The sequence below is a fragment of the Raphanus sativus genome, unplaced genomic scaffold, assembly GCF_000801105.2.
Source record: "Raphanus sativus cultivar WK10039 unplaced genomic scaffold, ASM80110v3 Scaffold0029, whole genome shotgun sequence".
NCBI lineage: Eukaryota > Viridiplantae > Streptophyta > Magnoliopsida > Brassicales > Brassicaceae > Raphanus > Raphanus sativus.
In genome coordinates this window covers 72,501-80,000 of record NW_026615353.1, presented here as the reverse complement: position 1 = coordinate 80,000, position 7,500 = coordinate 72,501, and positions in this window count along the sequence as shown.

Sequence of the window (7,500 nt, the reverse complement as noted above, 5' to 3'; positions counted from 1 at the left end):
CTGGATAAAATCATTTTTCTCGTTAAGTACGAAAGATCATACTGAAATTTTGGTGCGAGAGTGATTTTCACCAAGTAAAAAACTGGAACCTCGCACAACATTTTCTTATAAACTTAGAATTTTTTTGGGTTTTTTGTTTTTGACGTTTTGGGGAGGCACAATGAATGGAAAGGGGGGAGGGTCGAATCTTAGCGACAAAGGGCTGAATCTCAGTGGATCGTGGCAGCAAGGCCACTCTGCCACTTACAATACCCCGTCGCGTATTTAAGTCGTCTGCAAAGGATTCTACCCGCCGCTCGGTGGTAATTATAATTCAAGGCGGTCCGAACGGCGCTTCCACCGAACGGACTTAGCCAACGACACGTGCCTTTGGGAGCCGAAGCTCCTACTGAGGGTCGGCAATCGGGCGGCGGGCGCATGCGTCGCTTCTAGCCCGGATTCTGACTTAGAGGCGTTCAGTCATAATCCAGCGCACGGTAGCTTCGCGCCACTGGCTTTTCAACCAAGCGCGATGACCAATTGTGCGAATCAACGGTTCCTCTCGTACTAGGTTGAATTACTATCGCGACGCGGGCATCAGTAGGGTAAAACTAACCTGTCTCACGACGGTCTAAAACCAGCTCACGTTCCCTATTGGTGGGGTGAACAATCCAACACTTGGTGAATTCTGCTTCACAATTGTTGTGGTCACTCAAGCTGAGGTTCCCCAAGTGCATAAGGGTCCTACTACAAGATCAGGTTCAGCAAGGTTAAGGAATGGGTTCACCAAGGCGGTTCAAGAACTAATTGATCAAGGTCTCAAACAGCTACTGATTCAAGAGATGTCTGGTTTGAAGATTGAAGACCCGACCGGCTCCATAGAAGTTCAAGATCAGCCCGGTCCGATTCAGTTCTCTTCCATCGTCCATAACCGAACCGGCCTCATCCTCTCCACATTCAACCTTGGTCAGAATCAATCTCCAATCCAACCAACCAATTTGCTTCCGGTTCAGAGATATAGCCGACCACCAAAGTAAGTAGTATGTGTTGTACTCTTTTTCCTTCATCGGGTTTTGTCCCACTGGGTTTTTCCCGATAAGGTTTTAATGAGGCAACAAGCAAGCATACTATGAGCTTTGGTTTAGGCATCTCAATTAGAATCCGGTTTACTGTTTTGATTTAATTTTATTTTGGTTTAGACTTTGGGCATTTGTCAGCCTTTTCCTTTTGTTTGAGAGTTGGCCCTTTGTTTAGGCCCATTTTTATCTTTGAGAGTTCAATAAGGGAGACTATATAAACTCCTTGTAATGGGCGATTTTTGCCTTCAGTTTTTCATGAAAGTTTTTAAGTTTGCAAGAGCAAATAAACCCTAAGTCTTTCTAGTTGTGAGAAACACTTGAGAGCAGCCAGGATCTTATCAAGCCTTCATCACCAAGCTTGTGGCGATTCATCACTCCATCACCACCCATCGATTTGTCTTGAGAGAGACTTCAGTCCAGCAAGCAAATCCCACATCTATCCATCTCCATCCACTGTTCTTGTTGAGAGAGACTTCAGTCCAGCAACTTGAATCCATCCACCATCTTTCTATCCTTGTTCTTGATTTTTATTTCTTTTGTTTCAGTTTTCATGTCATTTATTCTGCATCTGAAAATCTCATAAAAATCATATTTGTTTCTGTTCTTATTTATCTTATTAGTTTTCTTTCTGTTCTTCATTTTAATCTCTAAGAAAACTCATAAAAATCTCCCTTTGTTTCAGGTACAATTCCAGCACCATTCATCTCTCCATCCAGCCGGCCACTCTCTCTCTAAACCAACCATCCGGACAGTTTGGGATCTTGCCCACAACATTTTGGTATCAGAGCTTAAGGCTCCTGAAAGCTTTGGTTGTTTCTACCCCTTTTATTTGTTCATCATTCTGTTATTGTCATCATATTTTTTATTTGCATCAAAAAGTCAAAAAAAAATTTGTTGCATTGTGTTCTTGTTGATTTGATTGTTCATCCTAGTTCATGCTGTTCTTGCTGCATTTCTTTAGATCATTTCGTGCCTTAGGTTGATCAGTCAAAGTGTTTTTGTGATTGTTGATCCGAGCTTCCATTTTTGGAACTAGATTGGCAATTTGCATTAACTTTTGATTGTAATTGCATCAATCATATAGATTAATTAGTTTGCATTCATTTCTAATTGGCATCTCATTTATTCTGATTGCTTGCATTCATTTTAGATCATCAATCATCATTAAAAAAAAAAAAAAAGATTTCAATCATCTTTTATTTTCGATTTGCATTTAGTTTCTCAATCTTTTTTTTCCATTTTTAAACTTTGTCAACTTTAATTCTTTCTTTCCAAACTTAAAAAAAAAAAAAAGATTTCAACTTTCCTTTCTTTTAAATTTCGAATTTAATTTTTCAAAGTCAAAAAAAAAAAAAAAATCTTTCATCATTTGCATTTATTTGATTTTCATTTGCATTTGATCTTCTTTTTTTTCTTAAGTCCTTCTCTCTTCTTTCTTCTTCTTTTCCATTTCCTTTTGCACTTGATCTCCTTTTTCTTTCTTACTCTTCAGGAGATATGGGAGACTTAAATGGTGCAGCTGAGATCAACGCCCAGCTCCAAGCCTTGCAGGCCGGCCAAGCTCAGCTCGTTGAAACCCTTAACGCCTTGACTGCTCAAATGAATCTCATGGGTCAGGGAAACCAGAACCAACCCAATGGCCATCCAGCCGCAAGAAGGTTCGGTCCCTACCTCAACCAGCCGCAGTCCGAGTCGGAGGAAGATGAGTCTGAGGAGGAGCCACCAGATCGTGGAGGCGCTAACCAAGCCGCTCGAGGTGGGAGACGTGGTAGAGATGTGAGTCCTTACCAAAGGCGGGACGGAAGCCCTGACCGGAGGAGAGACCGAGACCGGAACGATGATGCGGCCTTCCAAAGAGGCAAGGACATCAAGCTGAAGCCACCTACGTTCGCGGGAAAGGTCGATCCGGACGCTTACATCACATGGGAGAAACGCATGGAGTATATCTTTGAGTACTACAAGTACTCTGAGGCAAAGAAGATAGCTCTAGCCGCCGCCCAGCTTACTGATAATGCTTTATCTTGGTGGGATCGAGATGTTGCTAAGTCCGGTCCAGTATGGAGAGCTCAAAACTGGATTGAGATGCGAACCAAACTCCGAGCGAGGTACATTCCATCACATTATCCTAGAGATTTACTAAAACGTTTTCGTAAGTTGTCTCAGGGAACTAAGTCCGTGGAGGAGTACTTTGAAGAGTTTGAGGCTCTAAGAAACCGTTTGGAAGTGGACGAGTCTGAGGCGTCCATGATGTCTCAGTTCTTGGAGGGCTCAACGATCGGATTGCACGGAAGGTGGAGCGCCAGCCGTATGAAGACTTCAACGACCTCTTGCACTATGCCGTCCAGGCTGAGAGCCATATCAAGAGGAAGAATGCGGCCACTAGCCGAAGCAAACCTGCGTGGTCTCAACCAGGTTCCAAAGGTGCTGAAAAAACAAATCCATAGAAGTGGAGAACCGGTTCAAGAAGAACCAAGCTGACACCACTAAAGCCGGATCATCTGACCAAGGTAAGGGTCAAGTTCAAAATCAGAGAACCCGTGACATTACTTGTTTTAAGTGTCAGGGAAAGGGACATTACGCTAGGGATTGCCCAAACAAGCGTGTGATGGTCCTTAAGGCCGATGGTGAGTACGAGTCGCAGGACGAGGCCGAGTTGGACATGGTTGAATCTGGTGACGAGATTGTAGACTATGCTGACACTGGAGAGTTACTTGTGACCAGACGATCCCTCAGTGCCCTCTTTGATCCTGAAACCGTACAAAGAGAAAACATCTTTCACACAAGATGTACCGTGGAACAAAAGGTATGTAGCCTAATCATTGATGGTGGTTCTTGTACTAATGTGGCTAGCAAGTATCTTGTTGATAAGCTAGGTTTGGTCAAGACGCCCCATCCTAGACCATATAGGCTCAAGTGGCTTAATGATGAGACCGAGCTTAAAATAGCCGAACAAGTTGTTGTGCCTTTTAGTATTGGTAAGTACCACGACCAGGTGAAGTGTGATGTAGTCCCCATGCAAGCCGGACATATTCTCTTAGGGAGGCCGTGGCAGTTTGACAAAGAGACCATCCATCATGGCCGGACCAACATCTACAGCTTCAACCACAACAACAAGAAGCATAGCCTAGCACCACTTAGTCCACAAGATGTTCATGATATGCAAAAGGCAATGGACCAGTCCAGCAAGGTAAGTAAGACTAACCTTTATATTACTTCTGGTCAAGTGCTTAAATCTTTACATCAAGAGACGCAGGTGCTACTAATGATCTTTAAGGAAGGTTGTTTTGCAGGTTTTGAGGTCCAAGACGTACCAGCTGAGGTGCAAGTCCTTATGGACCAGTACAAGGACGTCTTCCCTGAGGATATACCAGCCGGACTACCCCCCATCCGCGGAATAGAACATCAGATTGACTTTGTACCAGGCGCGCCCTTACCAAACCGAGCTGCGTACCGAGTTAATCCCGAGGAGGCCAAGGAGTTGGAGAGGCAGGTCCAAGACCTTATGGACAAGGGCTACATTCGTGAGAGCCTCAGCCCATGCGCGGTTCCGGTCCTGCTAGTGCCTAAGAAAGATGGCACATGGCGCATGTGTGTGGACTGCCGAGCCATCAACAACATAACCATCAAATATCGGTACCCTATCCCTAGACTTGATGATATGTTGGATGAACTAAGTGGTTCTACTGTGTTTTCTAAGATTGACCTTAGGAGTGGATACCACCAAGTTCGAATGAAGGAAGGTGATGAGTGGAAAACCGCCTTCAAAACGAAACAAGGTTTGTATGAGTGGCTTGTGATGCCATTTGGCCTTACCAACGCCCCTAGCACTTTCATGAGGCTTATGAACGAGGTTCTAAGGCCTTTCATCAGTAAGTTTGTGGTTGTTTACTTTGATGATATCTTGATTTACAGTCAGTGCTTATCGGACCACCTTGACCATTTAGAACAGGTGCTAAAGGCTTTGCGGCAAGAAGGGCTTTATGCCAATCTCAAGAAGTGTGTATTTTGTACTGACCAGTTAGTGTTCTTAGGCTTTGTTGTGAGTTCACAGGGACTGAAGGTCGATGAGGAGAAGATCAAGGCGATACAAGATTGGCCCACCCCGACCACGATTGGACATGTCCGCAGTTTCCATGGTCTGGCCAGTTTTTATCGACGGTTTGTCAGGGATTTCAGTACCATTGCTGCTCCCATGACATCTGTGATCAAGAAGAATGTATCCTTTACTTGGGGACCTGCCCAAGAAGAGTCTTTTAATCAACTTAAATATAGTTTGACTCATGCACCAGTCCTTACTCTGCCTAACTTCGATAAAACTTTTGAGATTGAGTGTGATGCATCAGGTACGGGCATAGGAGCTGTGCTTACTCAAGGTGGCCGACCTGTGGCTTTCTTCAGTGAGAAATTGAGTGGAGCTGCCCTCAACTATCCTACCTATGACAAAGAGCTCTATGCTCTCGTGAGGTCTCTCGAAACTTGGCAACATTATCTTTTGTCTAAGGAGTTTGTTATTCATACAGATCATGAGACCCTTAAACACTTGAGAGGCCAAACCACACTCAAGAAGAGGCATGCTAGGTGGTTAGAATTCGTGGAGACATTTCCCTATGTCATCAAGTACAAGAAGGGAAAGGACAACGTAGTGGCCGACGCCCTCTCTAGACGCCACACTCTCATCACTACCATGGAGGCTAAGATTTTGGGTTTTGAACATATTAAACTTGCTTATGCTACTGACCCTGATTTTTCAGAACTCTATGCTAGTACCACCAGAGGTGTTGTAGGTCCATTCTACCAGCATGATGGGTTCCTATTCAAGGAAAAGAGGCTTTGCATTCCTCAAGGGACCATGCGAGATTTACTAACCCGGGAAGCACATAGTGGCGGCATGATGGGACACTTTGGCCGGACCAAGACCTTAGATGTTCTCACTGAACACTTCTACTGGCCGAGAATGAGACGCTATGTCGAGAACCTTTGCGCCAAATGCACTGTCTGCATAAAGACTAAGTCTCGATCTCATCCCTATGGTTTACATATGCCTTTACCTATTCCTAACGCACCTTGGGTGGACATCTCTATGGACTTTGTTCTGGGCTTGCCCAAGATAGAAAACAAAGATTCCATTTTTGTTGTTGTAGACAGGTTCTCCAAGATGGCACACTTCATACCTTGTGACAAGTCCAATGATGCTAGCCAAACCGCCAACTTGTTCTTCAAGGAAGTGGTACGCTTACATGGAGTGCCCAGAACCATTGTGTCCGACCGTGACACAAGTTCCTTAGCCAACACAAGAAACTTGGTACTAAACTTCTTTTCTCCACCACTTGCCACCCACAAACAGATGGTCAAACCGAGGTAGTAAACCGTACTCTCTCTCAACTGTTGAGAGCTACGGTGGGTAAGAATTTGAGGAATTGGTTAAGTTGCTTGCCTTTTATTGAATTTGCTTATAACCATGCCAAGCATTCTATTACTAACCAATCCCCTTTTGAGGTTGTCTATGGCTTTAACCCAGAGATTCCGTTGGACTTCAAGCCATTGCCACCGGACATGCAAGTTAGTCAAAGTGGTGTGGACAGGGCTGAATTCGTCAAGAGCATGCACCAGCAGGTTCAGAAGACACTTGAGACTAAGGCTGAGAGGAACCGGGTCAAGCTCAACAAAAATCGCAAGGAGGTTCTTTTCAAGCCGGGTGACTGGGTATGGCTTCACATGCGACCAGAACGGTTCCCTGCAGAAAGGAAGTCCAAGCTGGCGCCTAGGGGAGATGGTCCTTTCCGAGTGTTGGAGAAGATCAACGACAATGCTTACAAGCTAGAGCTTCCAGGTGAGTTCAAGGTTTCCCCAACGTTCAATGTTGCTGATTTAGCCCCTTATCTTGCAGATGAAGAAGAAGTTCTGAGGACAGAACCTACTCAAGGGGGAGGGGATGTTGTGGTCACTCAAGCTGAGGTTCCCCAAGTGCATAAGGGTCCTACTACAAGATCAGGTTCAGCAAGGTTAAGGAATGGGTTCACCAAGGCGGTTCAAGAACTGATTGATCAAGGTCTCAAACAGCTACTGATTCAAGAGATGTCTGGTTTGAAGATTGAAGACCCGACCGGCTCCATAGAAGTTCAAGATCAGCCCGGTCCGATTCAGTTCTCTTCCATCGTCCATAACCGAACCGGCCTCATCCTCTCCACATTCAACCTTGGTCCAGAATCAATCTCCAATCCAACCAACCAATTTGCTTCCGGTTCAGAGATATAGCCGATCACCAAAGTAAGTAGTATGTGTTGTACTCTTTTTCCTTCATCGGGTTTTGTCCCACTGGGTTTCCCGATAAGGTTTTAATGAGGCAACAAGCAAGCATACTATGAGCTTTGGTTTAGGCATCTCAATTAGAATCCGGTTTACTGTTTTGATTTAATTTTATTTTGGTTTAGACTTTGGGCAT